Below are 21,066 nucleotides of genomic sequence, written 5' to 3'. Positions count from 1 at the left end.
TATCGAAAAATTGTATGGCCGCTATAATCGTTGTATCGCCCTCTAAGGCAATTATATTGAATAATAAAATCAAATTCTATCAATAAAAAGATTTTTTCTATGCTAGCCTACGAATTTTTCAGCCCAACTGTTACTAATTCTCTGAAAATTTGATCTCTCTTAATTCTAATCCATATTTCAGCCAAAGTTTCTTATGGAAATTTATGATTTTTCACTAAGTCGATTTGTTCATATGATATTCGAGCTCAAAATTTAATTTTTTTATTATTATCACTACTATTAAATATATTTAAAAAATAAACGTACGTGTTTTAAAATATATTAAACATTTATTATAAGATTTTTTGTCTCATTATTATAGTATAATCCTAATTAATGCATTTTTCTTTGTGCAACCTTAAATTTGTTTATGAGAAATGACTTTTAAAGAAAGCTTTCTAATTAAATTAATTTAATATTTTGATTTGGATTTACTTCATTTATCTCTTCTAATTTTAAATTGTATATATGATAATTAATCATATGTGATAAATATTTTTTTAATAAAGTTTTAAAAAAATGCAGATAAACGAGTAAACTCAATGTTTATCAATATTATCTGAAAAATTTTGAACAAAGGCACTCAGTAACAACTAGTATAAATATGTAAACTAGGAAGATTGTTTTTTATAAGTCAGTAGTCAGGTTTCTTGGAGAAAACTTAAAATATTGTCCACTTTCTATACATATTCTATGATATGGCCAATGACCTGCCTAACGAGTGACTTACAGTACGTTTTATAATTATTTAGTAGTTTATTGAATTCCGACTGTAATTTAATAACGATATAATTAGAAGTATTTTGAATAAACATTTGATGCCAATTCAAAAATTAACATAAATAAATAATAAATGTTAAAAAAAACTGGAAAATCTCTATAAACATTCAATAACAGTTCCAATTTAATTAGCAAATGATAATATGTAACATGTTGATAAAATCATATAAAGCAAATACTTGTGTGATTATAACACAATAAATAAACACGCAGGTTCCCAGATTTAATTAATATGATTATTATGTATATCCAATTGAAATAAAATATCATATGATTTAATGCATTTTAATCGTTTCAAACTCATTTAACATAAAACATTCCTCTCTGTCTAGCATTAAACGGTTTATCTCGAAATCGTAAATTTAACACTGACGCAAATTGTCATCGTCAATTTGCCTAATTCCCCGCATTCACTCTACGTTGTATTATTGTTAGTAATTCTAGAACTTAGAATTTCCACGAATTTCCCGCTCGTACCGAACACGATGCGACCACCCCATTGTAGCGGGTCCGGGAACGGCAAACGCCGACCATTTCCCGGTAAAATCCTGCGTTGCCGTTCATTCTTTATCGGCGCGCGGAAAGTTTATGAATCAAATGCACGGGTCCCGCAAAACCGTCTGGCCCGACCGGTCGAACGTTGTCCTACGCGGACACCGTTTCCCGTTGCCGGACCGCCCCCCCAGTCCGGCCGTCACGCTTCTAATGAATGAAAACCGAATGCTGCCGCAGCCGCGTGTTCCGACGGGGCGGTGCGAGTTCTTCGGCCGCACTTTGTTCTATTTAAATGGAAATGTTTTTTTTTTTATTTATTATTTGTTTTCATACGATTAGGATGTTATTTATTTATTTTAATTTATTTATAAAATTGTTTTAGTAATGGTAAGGTGTAAGATACTTCACAATATGATTTAATTCAATATTATTTACGTTTTTTTCACACATCTTAAAAATGACGGAGTTATTACTTTAAATCGACTTATTAATCTAAATTGGTTGGTAAAAGAAATATATTTATGTCTTGTGGCACTATTTAATATTTTTTTTAATAGTAAGAATTTTTTTTAATTTTAAGAATTCTTTCTAGGATCTATATTTATTTTATTGAATAACTCACATTCAATGGGAATAAAGAAACATTACACTCCAGAGAAAAAGGTATAATAATTAACATGGAACATTTAGAACTAAATATTGCTGATATTAAAAACTCCCGAAAGATGGTTTATAAATTTATTACCAAATATGAAACAACACACTTAATGAAAATAAAATAAGAAAATGTCGTAAAAAATAGGACACACAAATTGGAAGAACAGTAAATGAAATTCTTGTTTTCTAGGCAAATAAAAAATGAATTAATCGAGTCATAGAACATTAATATGTCCTGTAAACAAATCAGACGTCGATTGAACAAAAAAACTTTATTTTAAGAGTTATGATTAATTTAATTTAGCAAATTGCACAAATTTCAATTCATCATTCAAATTCAACTTATTTCCTATCAATACATCCAGTTTTATAGAATTTTTCTAAATATGTATTCAGAAACTTATAAGATATATATTTATTTCATAAAAGAAAATAGAAATATAATCAGGAATAATTACTGAAAAAGTACTTTGATCATCCTAATTAACATATTTTCTTTGTGAAATATTAAATCTATTTATGAATAAAAATTAAATTTTTAACTTTAAAATGTCTGTTTAAAATTCTCACTCTCATTGGGAATAAAGAAACATTACACTCTAGAGAAAAGGGTATAATAATTAATATGGAACATCTAATAAAAGTTTAGACCACAGGTACATCAGAAAAATAGAAATAAGGTGGAAGAATCGTTATGGTTTGGGGTTCCTTTTCTTGGTAAGATGTAGTATTACTACAGAAACATGGGTTGTTCTATGTCAAAAATAATTTGTTAAAAAAATTATCAGTTACATGGATTTTTATGAATGATATTGATTCAAACGCTGCTTCCAAAGTTGTTCAAAAGTTGTTCAAATATAATCTTGTTGAAATTCTCGACTGGTCAGCGCAAAGTCCGGATCTGAATCCAATTAAAAACTTATGGAACTTTTTATAATATAAATTTTATTTTATAATTTCTGTTATATATAAATTATTTAATAAATATATTTTTTGCTATTTCTGTGAGCAGCCACAAATTTAATTTAAGTAGAAATCATTTTCATTTAAGTATAAAATGAATAAAAATGTGATGTAATTGTTTTAAGTAAAATTTAAAATAATCTGATTTAATTAGAGGTGTGCATTTCCAATGAATAGTAATATGTCCTATTTCTTTTCTCACCATTATATATTTAAATATAATTTTTAGTTAAAGGAATACATGTCACAATAAAAAATATTGGAACAATGTAATTATATTTAAAATATAAATTTTAATTATTGGTTAGTACAAATTTATGAAATATTTTAAATATTCACTATAAAAATTCTCATCAGGCAAAACAATAAAATCACTGGATTATTAAAATAATAAAGCAAATATCGTAATTAAATAAAATATTTAAACTTCTCTATATTCTATTTTATAAATTTTAATGATTGGTTCTGATAAAATATAAATTTATTCATTTCTTATAAAAAGTATTATTATAATAATAAAAATATTTGTTATGTTTGCAGCAACTACAATTGTAGTAATAATATTTTAAAAATTTAATTATTAATTAATTAATTAACATATTATTTAATTATTTAATATAATATTTAATTATTAATTGAAAAATATCAATCCAATATCAATTTACAGAAAGATATTTTATTTATTATTTATTATTTTCTCTTTTTAATATATATATATAAATTTCGATTAAAACGAGAAAAATAAATTTTAGTTAGTTTTTGTATCTTTATATATTTATAGAAATAACATTTCAAAAAATTGTTTGAATTTTTTATCTTGAAAAATAACTGTATTTTTCTAATAATAAAATAAATATCGTTAAAAAATAAACATTTCTGAATCTAATAACAGAATATATTTAATAAAAAATAAAAGTTGTATAAATTTATATTGGTATAATTGATTATTAATATATAATTATATTTTAAATTAAAAAATTTGTAACAGTATGGGCACAATTGTTATTATAAATAAACCATGTGCGCTTAACACTATTATAATTAAAGATTAGTTGCAAATCACAAAAATGAGGCGTCAGGTCCAATGTGCGTGTGCAGAGCGCCGCCGCCGCTGCCACTGCCGCCGTCTCCGCCACCGGCACACAGACACCGAACGACGGATCCAGTGCCCATCGAGTCCTCGTGTCCGTTCGACATGTTCACGCTGTGCATGTCGCGTGGACATCCGCCTATCCAAGACGTCGCCGTCGCCGCCGCCGCCGCCAACCACCAGAGAAACAGTAAGTCTCCATCACATACGACACATCCATATACACTCACACACGTCATTTTGGGTAGCGCAATTTTTTTTTAATTAAAGATTTCCTATTTTTCGTCTTGTTCCGCTTTTAATTTTTTTTTTTGTAATTGCCTAAGTTTGTTTGTTGTCCGTTTTTTGTGTTGAGGGGAGTCTTAGTTTTTGGCTGTTTGAGCTAGAACTTGGGATTTGTGTGGATTTTTGTTTAAATAATTCAAGTATTCAAGTCGCCAGGTATGGTCCAGATCCTGCGCTTTGAACAGGTTGTTTACCTCTGTATGTAACCACAGCTGATGCACATATTCGCCTAACTCGTCTATTACTGTAGTTTTTGTGCTGACAATTATAATTTAGCTAAATTACGTTAAAATTATTAAATAAACTGACGTAGTTATTATACCAACATTAACTAAAATTAACCACTAATATATGTGCACGATATAATAACAAAAATTATTTTTGTAGCTTCACATGTATGTCAGATATGCAACTTTAAAAAATGGCGAATGCGCAAATTACTCATTATTTGTAATCACTATATTTTGCTTGTTTACTGAAATAGAAATATTTCAGTTATTGAAATATCAAATATTATGTTTTAAAATTATAATAATTTATTATTTCTTATAATTTTAAACTTAAATATTATTTTATTCACTTAAGACTTAGGCACACTTATCTCCCTGCATTTTTAGATCTATATAAATAAATAAATATACTTAAAAGAGTAATGAAATGATGTAAAGCTAACTGATATCGTTAAAATGAATTTTGCAATGTAATTTCACATTCAGATGTTAAAAAATGGCGAATGCGAGTTACATGTAAAGTGTATTTAAAATTTTTAAAAATTTATATAATTTCTTTGAATCGTAAATCATAACTTTATAGAAAAATAATTTTAATTATATATATCACTGTATTTAGAACAATTGTATTTTTATTTAAAAAAGTATCATTTTCAAAAAATGGAATAATTTTAATTTTGGAGTTGGTTGTAAGTAAGTCCTTTTTCAATAATTCGCAAATTTCTTCTTAATTTCTTCAGGAGATTTTGTTATAAGTATATTATAATTTTTATAGAATATCTTTAGAAGAAGTTAAGAATAAATTGGAAAAATATTAAAATGATAAGAACTCTTTTTATTTATAGAGCAGGTGACAAAAAATAAATTTTAAAGATAAAATTGTTTTTTGTGAATATTGTCTATTAACTTAATTATGTTGCATAAAACAATCAAGATTAATAAAATTAGGAATTACAAATTAAATAATTTTGTACGTGAGATTTATTCTACTATTTAGTTTGGTTGTGTGCCAAAATTAATTGCAATCACGTTCTATGCCTATGATTTTGACATTTCTTTTATACAGATTATTTAATAGTCATTTTTACTCAAATTATATATTAATTTTGTGAAAATTTATAAAAAATCGAATCGACAAACATACATTTTACCATAAAAAAGGGATTATTTTTATATACTGGACATTTTTGTTGTTAAGAGAGAACTACAGAGAACTTATCCGCCATTTATCACCCGGCTAAGAGTTTATCACAAATATAAAGATTAACTATCATTTTTGGTTTACTGTTATATAGAGCAAAAACAAAGCAAATGGGTTTTTTTGTATGAGCTGCATGAATTATGGTAAAAATATTTTATGAGGGATTCTTGCGATCTATTTAATAAAAAAATATCATACGAGTGTATATTCTAAACGTCTTAAATTTTAAGATACTGAGTGGCAAAGGTTTCAAAAAATTATCTATATTTTATTTATATATTTTAGTGAAATTTGATATCAGCTATGCAACAATTTGCATTATTTTCTGATGTACAAAAATGTTTTTGATTTCTTCGAGTGTCGGTTGTGGCTGATTTAAAAGGGATATATTAAATAAAAAGTAGTACGTCACTCTTTTATACGTTCCAGCGTAACAAAAAATATTTTTAGAATTCTTAATTAGATATTTTTCACCAACGGTTTTCACGTAAAAAAAAAGTTTTTTAGTATAGTCATATGGTTATAACATGAAAATTGAAACAAAGGAGCCTTTTTGCTGTTTTGAAAATATTCTTGTTACTCTATTTATTGTAGCAGTGGCCTTGTTTATATACTTCTATTTTTGTAACAAATACACAGAAACTCCTCGTTATTTTTTATTATTTTATATTAAAACACTGCATAGTTTGACCTAGTTAGAACCACATAGTTTGTTGACGACGAATTTTAAAATAACAATTATATGCTGAACGTTTGTTTTGGACAAAGAGAAAACATTAATTAGTTACGTAACCAATTAATGTCGGGTGCGTGTTCGTTCAAAAACAGAAGTTTGTGCCTTACTTTTTCATTTTTATTTTGATATAATAATATTTTAATTAATTTAATGATTAGCAAGCAGAGTTGTAAAATATAATATTAAAAAAATAATAAAAAGTGCTTCTTAATTAACTTTAAAATAAACGTTACATTAAATAAAATATTAATATAATAACTGAATTTATTTTCTTTGGCGGAATAACTTGTTTTAAAAAAGGCGAATGCGCAGGATTCATCTGTGTAAAAAATAATTTATTATTTAATATGCTTAGTTTACTTATCATAACATTATCGTGATTAAATTATTGAACTTTAATCAAACTTTGGTTTACTTGGTATTGAAAGTTTCTATTAAAATTTATTTTATATATTTGTCACGTATTATAGAAAACAATGCAAGATTAATTAATGTTCAAACCTATATGCGATACGTATTTTCTTTAAAAAGAAAATAAAGGAAAAAGAAATACACGAGCTGCATGTAATAAAATGTATGAGGGATGTATAAAAAATAAACCGCGAAGGATTGAAATTATTTCGCACACACATCCCACCAATTTAGAATGGAAATCGCATTTATGGAACTAGACTCTCGGAACGTCCCGAGAAACATAATAAAAACACGACGAGAATCCCGTCCCTTTTAGAAGTGCCAATAAAATGGAAAAACCACTCAATACAGTAAATCTAATATTTACGTTGCGAACACGCGACGATGACACCGTTCGTGTGATAGATAACCTCGTTTACATCCAATGTCGGTGCCTTATTTTGAACGTTAATTGTTAATATGTGTTGCAGATCTGGCCAACAAGCAGGTCAAGGGTGGCTATCTCCTGAGATACAGACGTAAGTACACAGTTTAACGATCCGGCTTTAAATCGTTTCGATGCGGTTGTAATCGCGTAAGATGGGACCTCATCACAAGGTGATGGCGAAAGGGTCGAGGGATGTTTGCAAGGGATAGAGGAATAACGACGCCGAATTTAAGAAGTAATTTTTTCAACGACGAATAATTCTAATACGTCAAATTTTTAATAGTTACTTTATTCAAGCCTCGGTAGCTCAAGATCGGATAAAAAAAAGCTGTTTCTATCCCTTCTCACTTCTCTGGACATTTCTATTGGCGTTCGCTAAATGTGCATCAAAATGAAACTGTGAATTTTTCATTTCAGATCGACCGGTCGAATCCGGACATGATTTTATATTTAGATAGGATTCAAATGTTGTTACTCTACGACAAAATTCATTAGACACTTATTCCTTTTTCAAATGAAATACAATTCTGACGATAATTTTAATATTTAAAGAGATGGACATGAAAAATATTTACATAAATTGCTAATTTAAATTAAAAACGTGTAAAATATCTCTGAAATTGTTAACATTGGACAATTAATTTGATTAAAACATAATATTATATTTAATTAAATTAAAGTCTGAAATTTATTCATTATATAGTTAATAATTTATGCTAGTTACTTTCAAGTAATTTGTCCCTCACATTAGTTTATCAAAGAAATCAATTTTTATTTATAATTTACCAATTAAAGGTGGATTTAAGGCATTTGATTATTTATCTTCAAAACATCAAAAGGAACAGTTTTCCCTGATCTACATTCTATATTTTATTCTTTTTTACATCCGCCGTTAGAAAGATCAAATGACCATTCTATTGATTAACTCTCTAATTTTCAATTTTTTCCTGAATAATTCTAATTAAAAAGATGTATGTAACGAAATTAAGGATTCCTTACAAAAAATTGAACTAGTGAAGTTTGATAGTATATTGAACGAAGATTCAAGATTAGAGGGTTGAAACACCATCTATAGAAATCCAATAACAAACTAAATACTTTTTATAGGGACAGATTGTAAATAATTACCATAATTAATGTCTATCTGTTGTTGATTAAATATATTTATCTGCCTCTTATAAAATATATAGTAACCTGATCATTTCTCATAGTTTACTTTTCGTTTTAATATCAAAAATGACAAAAGATTTTTTTCTATTTTATTCTGTTTTTCAAGGTGGCCTGTAAATAGATTTAATATAAAATAAACCATTTATATTTTCATAATTGTTTAGATTCTTAAAGTCATAATTATAATTAATTAATTTTAATAATAAACAATTCCCCTATAAATGTTGGCACTTTATAGTAAAATTACTGATAAAAAATTCTGTTTTTTAACATTAAATGAAATTAAGCGAGTTTAAGAAAAGTCAATTTATTAAAACTTTCGAACAATTTAATTTATGAACAAATGTTTAGTTAAAGTAAAATATAATTTATTGTCACAGACTTAGATTAAAACATTTTCCGAGACCTTAACTTAAATTTAACATAACAATTCTATCCTTCCTTTTCAAAAAGTTAAATTATAATTAAAATCGTTTTCTTGTTAGTTGAAAATTTACGTTAAGCTTTATGTTTTCAAGTCATTAATGTCACATCGAATACAACCAATTTCGATAACTCGAATCATTTGTTGCCAGAAAAAAATCAACTTCGAATGATCAGATTCTTACCATTTTTTATAATAGTGTTGCCACCCCGGTAAACGTTGGAAAAGATAAAACACTAACACTCCAATTTATCTGAACAGAAGTTGATAAACTTAGCATCAAAAGAAACAGTTTTCTTTGATCTATCTTTTATATTTTATACCTTTCCTATATCTGCCGTTATAGAGACTAAAATGACGACGACCACTCTATATAATTGACAAATATTATGATACTAATTTTTTTGTAATCTTTTAAAGTCTTTTTTAAAAATAATATTCGTTATTCTGGTCCACCCAATGAAATTAGGGATTTCCTCCAAAAATTTGATTTTTTAAATTTAGTGCCAAATATTTCATTAAAATATTCAATTGCATTTTAAACAAAAATTGGAAAACTCCAATTCTATATGAGTAAATTAAATAATACTTTTAACAGTGCCATTTTTTGCATAATTAATAAATAAATAACAGACAATGGTATTAACCAGGAATGATTTTTTTAATTAAATCTTAATCTTGACTGTTTATGTATAATCTAAGTGTGTAAATAAGAATAAAATTAAGAAATTCAATAAAGTAACCAATTATAATTATTTTCATAACCGTTTACATTCTTAAATTTGATTTAGATTTATGTCGAATAGTTGAAAAGTATCCGACAGCAATTTAAATTTAAATAATTGTAAATATACTAAATATTAATTAAGTAAGAACTATTTAAAGATACACATATTACATTAATTTATTGGTTATTATGTATTAAATCAGTTTTTGTTATATCAACATTGAAATTATATGCATGAATAATATTTTAAATGAAATTAGGCATTCCATTCAAAAATTTGATTCAACAAATTTTGTATCAAATATTTTTTACGAATAATAAAAACCTTGATTGCATTTTAAAATTAAAATGAGATGATTGACATTTATATTTGACAAATTTCAATGAATTAATACTTTTAATAAAGCCATTTTTTATATTAATTAATTTAATAACAAACTGAAGACAATGAAATTAATCAGAAACAATTTTTTAAATTCATTAAATTAACAAGACTTTTTAAGATCTGATGTTGATTAAGTATCTGTTTATCATCTTCTAAAATGAATAATTAATATAAGAAACTTCAAAAGTGAGCTATAAAATACTTTTCTATTTTGTTTTGTTTATTGTAAATCTCTTTAAATAAGAAAGTTTTGAAATAAACTGCTTTCAAGATTATTTAGATTATTAAAATTATAATTGTAATTAATTAATATTCATAATAAATAATTATTGCAGTAAAACTACTGACCCATTTCACACATTTACGATAGCCGGGATAAATTGGTAAACTTTTAATTATGCGTCTGAAAATAATGAATTGAAAAAATGTTTATTAAAAACTTTCGAGTAATTTAATTTATGAACAAATGTTTCGTTAAAATAATGTTCATTAAAACATAATTTGTTGTCACAGTTTAAGCTTAAAACTTTTTTCTGAATCGTTCTTAACTTTGTAAACTTAATATAACAGTTTAATCCCTTTCTTATCAAGAAGTTAAAACATAATTAAAATCGTTTTCTTGTTAGTAGAAAATTTACCCAGAGCTTTACGTTTTCAATGTTATTTATTAATGGTCGGAATCGATTTATTTGAAGTTCATTAAACAAAATGAATGCAAATATAATTTGTCGTTATAACTTTTTTATTATTATTTTTAAAAATCTTCCTTAAACTTTGCCGACATAATATAATAATTTGATCTCTTTCGCAAACCTGAAACGTAATTAAAATCATTTTCTTGTCAGTTGAAAATTTTCAAGTGCTTTATGATCCCACCGTTATTAATTGTAACATAATCATAAGGCATCTTTGAAAGTCCCCTAACGAGATTCGGCCGAATCCCGTTCCGGAGATCAAAAGAATAATTGGATGCTTAATGAAAATTTACGAAAAAGCTCATAAAACCGTGACCGTTAACACTAGCGGCGAAAATAATTCTCAACTATACTTATATTAAACACAACAAACTCGTCGAAAAAAAAAAGAGTGAAACGTTGTAACTTTCCGCAATAAATTAGATGGGAATTCTCATTCGGTCGTCGAAAAGTCCCCAGTTTATACGGGCAGTATCGGGGGAATGTGCAATAAAAACCCTAATAAATACTTATTCCATTGTTAGGGCTTTTAAGGAAAAAATTGCTGTAATTATAACCGCGCACATTGTTACCACACGAAATTCATTACGGGCCGGCGGCGGCGGCGAACGGCGGGCCACCTTCGTTTTATTTTTGCGTCCAAGTGTTTCATTGACCGACGATCGTTTATCATAAATGGACGTGCAATTTGATATGGGTTAGTGATTCGACCGTTTCGTTTCTGGTCACAATTAATTATGCGACCCCGAGCAACACTTTAAAGGATATGTGCTGACTTGAAAAAAACCTTTTTTCAAGTGGTAAAATGCGATTGCGGTAATGTAGAACGGGGTTTTAGACCGGAGATAATAGAATACTTGATACGTCGACATTGTCAGGCTAATTAATTAAAGTGGCTCCTTTCGAGTCTTGTTGCTCGAACTGTTAGGAAGATCAAGATTAGTATTTTTTTGATGTTCCATTGGCATTTTGGATGACTACAGCCTATTATTTTTAGACTTTTTGGGTGTCCAATTTCAGGTATTATATATAATCTTAAATTAAATACGAAGATATAAATGCCCAAGGTGATTTATTAAACTGAAAATTATATTTAAATGATTTGAAATATAATAATTACTGTAATATGGAAGTATAAAATCCTAATTTTAAGAAGTGATTTTTAAGCTAAAATATTAATTTTTATTGTAATTACTTAATAAAACAAGAATAAGCATATTTTTTAAAAAATAGTTTTAGTAATTAATTATTAAAATTTTTATTATAAAATTATACTACAGGAATATTTTACATAGATATTTTGGATTAATTTCAGAAAAACGTTAAATATAATATTATAAATATATGCAGATGATCTTTAATTAAATTAATTAAAAAAAATACGTTAAATAATATTTTTAAAGAATTTTTAACGTTTTAATAATTTAGACAATTTTATAAATCTATATTTTTCAATAAAGTCTACGTGTTGGAATAGAAGGATAAAACTCTAAATTTACAAAATAATTTTTAAGCTAAAATATTAATTTTTATTAGTAATTACTAAATTAAACAAGAATAAACATATTTTTTAAAAAATGCTTTAAATTAATTAATAAAATTTCTATAATTTCTGCCAGTTTTATGTAAGTTTAAAGTTTTAAGTTTAGACGTTGCAGTGGGAGAATTATACTACCAGGAACATTTTGGAAAGATATTTTGGATGTTTAATTTCAGAAAAACGTTAATTATGATATTATAAATATATGCAGATGATCTTTAATTAAATTAATTAAGAGAAAATACGTTAAATAATATTTTTAAAGAATTTTTAATGTTTTAATAATTTAGATAATTTTATAGTCTAGAATTTTCAATTAAGTCCATCTATTGAAATAGAAGGATAAAACTGTAAATTTACAAAGTAATTTCTAAGCTAAAATATTAATTTTTATTAGTAATTACTAAATCAAACAAGAATAAATACATTTTTTTTAAAAATACTTCTGCCAGTTTTGTGTAATTAAGGGTTTTAAATTTTATTTTATACGTTGTAATGGGGCAATTATACTACCAGTAACATTAGCCTTAAATATGAATTTATGAATGTATAGAAGCTGATTGTTTTATTAATTTTCCGAAATTGAACAAGAGGAAGCACAAAGTTTTAATGAAATATGTTGTACTTTGTATTTATAATCTATATTTGTATTCCGCTCTTACCAGCATTAGTTTCGAAACTCCGTAAAGTAAATATATTTTGCTTAAGTTTAAAATAAAACAAAAAAATAACGAGAAAATTGATATTTCGTATCAGTTAGTTTGACGAAAGCACGTGCCCTCATAAGCTTGAGCAAACAACCTTTAACCAATATCTTTGTTGTAAACAAATTTATTGATTGTAATTTTCACCCTAACTGTAATCTTATTTACTGTCTTCTTTTGTGCTGTTTATTTTTGTATCGGGAAATTCAATTTGGCATATTTAATCTGGCAGAAAGGTCACCAATCCTTGCACCATCCCAAATATGATTTCCACCGTTTCCCCATCGAACTCTCGGCACACAATCCGAATTTAAATTCAAATTAAAGTCGGATTTTATTTGGCGAACGTCGCGCACTACAATATCGCAGTTCGTCCGGCGTCATCGTGACATCCAAATGAACTGAATTAATGTTGCAGTTAAGAATGAAACATCAGACGGAAGTTTCCGACGAAAATTTACGAATTTCAATTCGGCGAATTAAGCCCGAACGGATCTAGGAATATCGTGTTTAATTAGAATTAGATTCCGATGAATAATGAATGGGACGTTTTCGAGGGGGAGGAGGGGGCTTTTATATTCATTAAATTGTACCGGGAAAAACTTTTTATCACGCCGCCACTCTTTAACGTTGTACGTAATTTACTTAAATCAAAATAAACGGAAATTAAATCGGGCACGTGATACGCAGCTTTTACTGGGAAATCCGCCTTCTAAAAAAAAAACAATTAATGCCCCAAAACTTGGGAGGCAACAATCTATAATTATTTTTTTTTTTCGGCAAGTTTGTAAGCAATTAAACTTGCCACTGCCTGTTGTGTAATTAAATTTTTCTTTGGACCCCTTGACAATTTCTTATTTAAAATTGTTTTTACGGCCCTAGAAATTAAAAGATTTTTTAATTAATAAATGACATTTTCCGATTAAACATTTGGTGACCGCAATTCCGAATTAATTTATGGATAGTCGTTTTATAAATTCTGTTTGATTTAATTTAGTATGGAGCATTTTAAACTGATTCATTAAATTGTATACAACTGTTTTGACGTATTTTAAATGTGAACGAGTTTTATTATGTTAAAATAAACGGTAATTAATCGAAATAAATAATGAATGAAACTTTCATAAAAGTTTACGTAACAAATTACAATTTCATTATGAGGATTTATCGGTTATTAAATTTATGAAATTAACGTTTTTGTTTTGCATTTTAATTAAAATTTTGCCTGATTGTTTTAGTGAAAAGAAACTGAACTGCCGCTTTGAGCGTGTCGATGTGGCCCAAGTCAATCAAAAAACCGAAATTTCACGATGCACTTTATTGAATAATTAGATTATTAGTGAATTTGCTTCGTCCCAGTGAAAGTGCCGACTCGAACTATAGTGTGTCATATAATTTAATAAATGGGAGTGATGCGATTCTATTGTGAGGCCTGCAAAATTAGATAAAGGAATTATGGCAAATCGATTAAGTATGGCCTCACCGGAGCATAAATTCGCCGATGCAAATTTAAAAACGTTTAATGCTGATTAATAGTTTGTTTTAAAATGAGAATGGGATCAAAAATAGACACGCCCCTTGGCTGCGCACTGATTTATGCGCGTACGACTCTCAACTTTACTGCTTTTAGTATTAGTTTTTTTGTTTAGAACTCCTGCCGGAGTTGCAAATTATTAAAGTGCTTATTAATTGTGCTGTGTTCAGATTCATTTTTTGTGGCATAAATTGGGGTTGACATGTCTTTCAAAACCCATTAAAATATGAGTTAAAAGCCTTTTATCGACTTATTTGAAACGTCTAGATTCGTTATTCGATTTGTGGCTAACAATCTGTGGTTACATGGAAAAAGGTCATAGGTCGACATGGGGCCAATTTACTTATTTAACTCAAGCAAGGAAAATATCAAAAGAAGTTATAAATATATAAATACCATACACATATACTGAAAGGCGAAAGTCTACTAGAGTAAATAACATCGTTGGTTGGTTAAAATTTCATTAATATCATAGTACACCTTGCTCACTAAAAATTTAAAAAAGCTCTGACGCTAGTAATTGACAATCCTCTTGTTTAAGCTCTCTTGTGGATGGCTTATTATTAAAATGGGGCCATAATAATTTAACGAATACCCACTTTTGTGTATTCTCCAATATTCCACTGCGATAGTCTCTTTGAGGCATGTATGTATCATGATTATGTTGGACTTGCCATGTTACATTTTAATCAAAATTAAGCTCTCCAGTGCTTTGCAAATTTAAAATGCATCTCTCTTTGCTCATTTTTAGCCTAATCAGTAACAAAAAATTACTGAAAATACTGATAATCAATAAAAATTATAATTACCACATACTTGGACAATACGTTTATCCCAAGACACTATACAGTCAGTCTAGTGTGAACCTCACAAATTGAATGAATTCATGTTTGGAAAAGAGGATCCTTTACATAAAAAATAAAGTTTGTAAATTTATTTCTGATTAATATGGAACATAATGACCCTAATATTGAATCCTATGGTACACTAAGTAATCTTAAGTTAGGCAGTTAACATCACAATTTAAACCATATAAAGAACAAAGTAAAATAAGTTTTATACCGCGAATATCCCAATAATATAACATATTTTTATCTCTATTTAATCTAAGGAATTCAAATTATCTACGTCAGAACAATAGTTCAGAAATCTTCATTTGTTATCCAAGATTGTCCAAAATTAATTTTTAAATCTTATGTGGTTTCTAAATTGTTGCATTTTATAAATTAAATCAATAAATACGAAAGAAATTCTACCATAGAACTATATATACATAGATACATACTAAATAGATGTTGAGATGCAACTTTTAATATATTTTTATTTATTTAAATTGTTGAATCTTATGGATTTAAAAATAAATAAAGACGGAACTACAGAACTCTTAAGTTTTGATTTAAAAATATAATCATAAGTACGAAAATTTTTAGTTAGGAACCTTTTTCTTAACTATTTAAAATTTTTACTCTATTCTTACATATCTGATTTATACGGAACACAATGGTATACCAAGAAATCTTAAGTTAGGCAGTAACTTCAAAATTTGTAAACTAAACCATCTAAATAAATAATAAAATAAAATAAGTTTTACACTTCAAACAAGCAATCCAAAAGTCTTTCAATCAATTCAATTATTCTAATTTTTTGATTATTTACTTTAATATTAAGATTTGTCGTATTGAATCGTTAAATTTTTAAATAGCAGGGGAATCTTTTCTCCTAAATCGTCACAACAATAATTTATTTATTATTCAAAATTGTTAAATTTTAAATCTTACCTGATTCCTAAATTGTTGAATTTATAGATTAAAAAATACAAGAAGAGCACTAGAACTTTAAGTAAAAAATATAATCACAAGTACTCAAATATTGAGCTAGGAAATTTATCACTGCACTTTGCGGGATATTTTTTGAGATACCTCCTGATAGAATTTGGAGGTAGTGTCGTATTTCCAGCAAGACGAAGGGCAGGCAAGATGATAGGATCCGTTAGTTTCCCACCGCCACTGAATTGTGAAGTGGTACTGAGCCCCAAGACCACGACAAGGTGGATCCATCCTAGGGTGAACAAAATCTTGAGAGAGCTTTTTTTGGAAATAAAAATTTTATAAGAAACGGAATTATGTTTATTTTTAAGTTATAAATTAACTCAATAAATATAAAAGAATGTCTAGAACTGGATGTAAGATTTCGAAATATAACTTTTGATAATTTTTGGATTTAAAAAAAAATTAAGAAGGAACCATAGAACCCTTTAGTTTTGATTTAAAAATATAATCATGAGTACTCAAATTTTTAGTTTGGAACCTTAACTTTTTCTTAACTATTTCAAATTTTTACTCACTTTTTCAAAAGTTTTCTTTGCTACCTTAACAACAATACTTTTTCATTCTTTTTGATATTTTGATAAACAAAGAATAAAAAAGTGAACTTCCAGGTAACCACAGAATTATATTAAATATAAGGATTCGCAACTCAACTTTTTATATACATTTTATATTCATACTTATTTAAATATTTGAATATGAGTTTTAAAGTTGAGTTGAAACTGGATATTACAAATAGAGTTTCATTTAATTGGAAAAGAAATTGAACTTTTTTCATCAAACAATAAAACTTTCTAATAATTGAAATGAAGCCGAACGAAAGTTGAGAAGTACGTAGTCGGAACGGAACGAATTTATTATTTTTTTCCTTCTTTGCTAAATTTACTTTAATACAGTCGAAGCGGTGTTCAATCACTGGTAATACAGACCAGAACTTTCCCTTAAAACCGTGTCGCGAAACATTCCATTGAGGAATGCCCGGATCGATTTTCCTTGAAACTGGTCTTATCTAATTTTCCAGGCATGGCAACGAAATCATCTCCCCAATTTATCCAATGCAATACGTCCGTACTCGGTTGAAAAGATAAATTTCGTTGTTGCGCATCGGCGACGCAACGACGAAAAGATTTCGGAACTAATCTAACATATTTTCCGAGTGCATGTGAATGATTCAACAGAGGCGGGCACCTAATGCAGTGAAATTTCCATTAAGAGCGGTCGACTCAGGCAAATATTTACCCAGGTCCGATGTTACTGGTCCAACTTGCGTTTGTCGAGGTCGGGGAATGATTAGAAAAACATGAAATAATAAACAGGGAAACGGGACGCCGGAATTTATGCGGAATGTGTACGTTGTATTTCAGACAAGTGTCAGCCATCCGACTTATTTGCATTCATGAAGACGGCTTTTATACCGGCGAACATGACACCCGTAATGATCGCAAGTCCTGCATTCATAAATTACGGCCGGGCGCTACGTACAATAAGTTTAATTTAATGACTGGCACATGTTCCTTCCTGCAACACCAGCGGCTCCCTTCTTTCGGCCTTATCATCTCGCATTTGCATGGTCGATACGATTCTTCCGCCTTTCGGTGCTACGAACACGCGTGGCTAATAGATGTAGGAACTAATAATAAAATACGAACGACGGGAGCACAAATCTTAAATACAAAACAATGATTCATGATGGGATAAGAGGTAATATTGGCGTTTTGGGCGTTTGTTTCGACGGTCTCGTGTTTCCGCCTTTCGGAACAACCGAAATACTAATAAATCTTGGAAACTCAACTTTTCCACTTTATCTAGTTTTATGCCTGTGTCCCATTTCATTTCGGAATTCCATTCCTCAGGGAAATGATATTGACTAAAAGTAAATAATTCTGGAATATACAAGAGCGGTTCGGTCGACGAAAATTGATATTGGTCTAGACGGGATTAGATTTCCTGGACTCCTTCTCCGAATTATTTGATAAGAGTGTGTGATGGTAAATAAGTAAGACTAATAACGATAGATTAGAATTGAAAAAGTTTTCGAATACTTTTAGTCACAACTAATCTGATTTATGACGGATTTCAATAATACTCCCGAAACTTCTTTTTCTAAGCTAGCCAATATAAATTACCTACATATGGGGTGATTTTTTAAGCGATGTAAGTGGTAAACTATGCTGATTAGTTGAGTTAGTTCTGTTAGTAAAATACAATATTCTGAACTATATGCTTACTATGCTAAATTCAGTCAATATAAATACTCGTTCCAGTAATGACCTCTTCATTAGTTACCATTTTCCTGAAAGCTTCCTCATATCCAAATGAGTAGTTAAAAAGTTTTGTAGCCGTTCAGTTGAGATGTCTACGTTAGAAGCTGTTGAGCAACATTTAACTAATCTCTTAATATCACGAATTAATGTTATTTTATTGAATAATTCAGTTTTAGTGGGAAGAAAGAAACGTTGCACTCCAAAGAAGAGGAAAATAATAATTAACGTGAAACATTAAGGTCTAAAAATTGCTGACATCGCTAAAAACTTGCTTCCGAAAATGCTTTACAATACCATTAACAAATATAAAACAACACACTTAACTAATTTTAGAACTTTTCATCTATCTTGATAAAAGTTTAAGTATCCATATTATTGTCAGTTATACAGTATGTTTAATACAATAATACGGTTTAATTAGATATTTATTAATGTTTGAAAAAAATTCAAGGGTCAAAAGTAGAGATAAAATAAAACAACCTTACGTATATTTAGTCTCCTTTATTTAGTATCTAGTAGGATATTATCTTTAATAACTTCTAAACACCCTTTTTCATTGATTTCAGTAGTTCAATATAATCGTTCGACATTTATTTTCACTGATTTTGAACTTCTTTGTAAAGTTCATTCAAATTTGACAGTCTTTTTGCATGGATTTTCCGTTCAATTTCATCCTAAAGATTTTCAATTGGAGTGAGCTCTGGGCTTTGTGCTGACCAAGACAAGACACGTACTCCTTGAGAAGTGAACCATTCTTTAACAATCTTAGACGTGTGTTTCTAATAGTTATCGTGCTGTAAGGACAACTTTAAACTCAGGTTATCTTCGGCAAATGGAAGCATATGATTCTACAGAATGTTACAATAAACAAAACTATCTATTATCCCGCCTAACTTAACCAGTGGGCCCATGCCAAACCTAGAAAAACATCCCCAAACCATAATGCTTCTCCACCGTGTTTCACAGTTGGTATAATGTACTTGGGAATATCCCTTTCATTAATTGGTCTGCTCACCCATGAATTGCCATCCATATTTGAATAATTGGCTTTCATCGAAAAAAGTGTTTTCCATTGCCCATTTGTTAATTTTCTATCAGGGGGACCAGCTACTTTTGATCTTCGTTTTATGTTACACAGTGTCTTCGTTTATTTCTTAATTTTTGATTTTCTTGTCAGTCATCTGAATGGTTCTTTTAATAAAATGTTAATGTTTTTTAATTTGTTTCTTTACATATGAGCGATAGTGTATATCCACTGCACCATATGTCTGTATGTCTAGCACAGGCTACTTAGCCTGTAGTTGTATATACTTATATACAAGCCACACAGTTTTCAATTTTCATAGAATATTAGATGACTAATGGATGAAATTTTGAATTTTTTCATTTTTTCTTTCAGGTTAAAATTATTGCTACTCCAATTTCCACTGGTTTAAATTTTTACGTCACTCCTAAATCAATGCAGAAAACAAAACTAATATATCATAAATTAAACTGTAAAAAAATAATTTATTTCATTTTAATTTATTTCACAGTTCTCAAACTTTTAGGTCGTACAATGCCGGTGATTTATGGTTGAAGCATAATTTTTCGATTTTTCACTTGCAGGTTCAGCATTGTGTAAATTAACGTATCAACTTAAGATTCACCACATACTTAGTGCAATTTTTTATCTTTCAATAAATGCAAAATATCACATTAATCTTTTAAAAATAAAAACGCGAAGAATATTTTTAAATTTCCTGTCGTTAAAGTACAACAACACTGTTTTATAGTTTCCAGACTTTTATATCGTACAAAGCACGGTGATTTATGGATGGAACATATCAGTTTGAATGTTCGTCGAAAAATGAAATATATTATTGGGATGAGAAGCTGCGAGGATGCTTAAAGAGATAACTGCCTTTAAAAATATAAAGTTGTTTTGTCGAATAATGTTACGAAAGAACGTTATTCAATAGTAAAAAGAGGCGTAAAATCACAAAGGAGAGTGACTGCATTAAAATTATTTATGTTCCTTTAATAAAAGTGAAAAATTTTACGTACACCCAATTAATTTGTTTCAATTAGAAACGCACGTTTGTACAAAATACAGTTGAGCCCTCTTCGATATGAATTCTCGCATTGCAACGTCCTTGTCAATTGGCATTCGGCCACTTTACATTTTTAATACGTCCTAATGCACCCTGTAGAACACGCAGCCGGTTCTATTGTGCGCCAGAAACGGCCTTCGGTTCATTCAATGGGCTCAGACAAAGAGTGGCTCATTAAAGAATCCTGCTGACGGCCTATTGTTGCATTTTATATCGTGGCGCGGCCGAAACGTACCGGGCATCAAAATCAAGCTCACAGTTTCAATTGTCTCGATTTAAATTTTTCGGTGAATTATATCTTTTGTTGTTTAGTGGGTGTTGAAACAAAGCCGGATTACTTAGTTTATTGACGATGAGTTCTAAATTACTTGCTGTAAATCGTTTAGA

The sequence above is a fragment of the Aethina tumida genome, chromosome 1 (assembly GCF_024364675.1).
Source record: "Aethina tumida isolate Nest 87 chromosome 1, icAetTumi1.1, whole genome shotgun sequence".
Classification (NCBI taxonomy): domain Eukaryota; kingdom Metazoa; phylum Arthropoda; class Insecta; order Coleoptera; family Nitidulidae; genus Aethina; species Aethina tumida.
The sequence above is the reverse complement of the archived record's forward strand: the minus strand, read 5'-3'. Positions refer to the sequence as shown.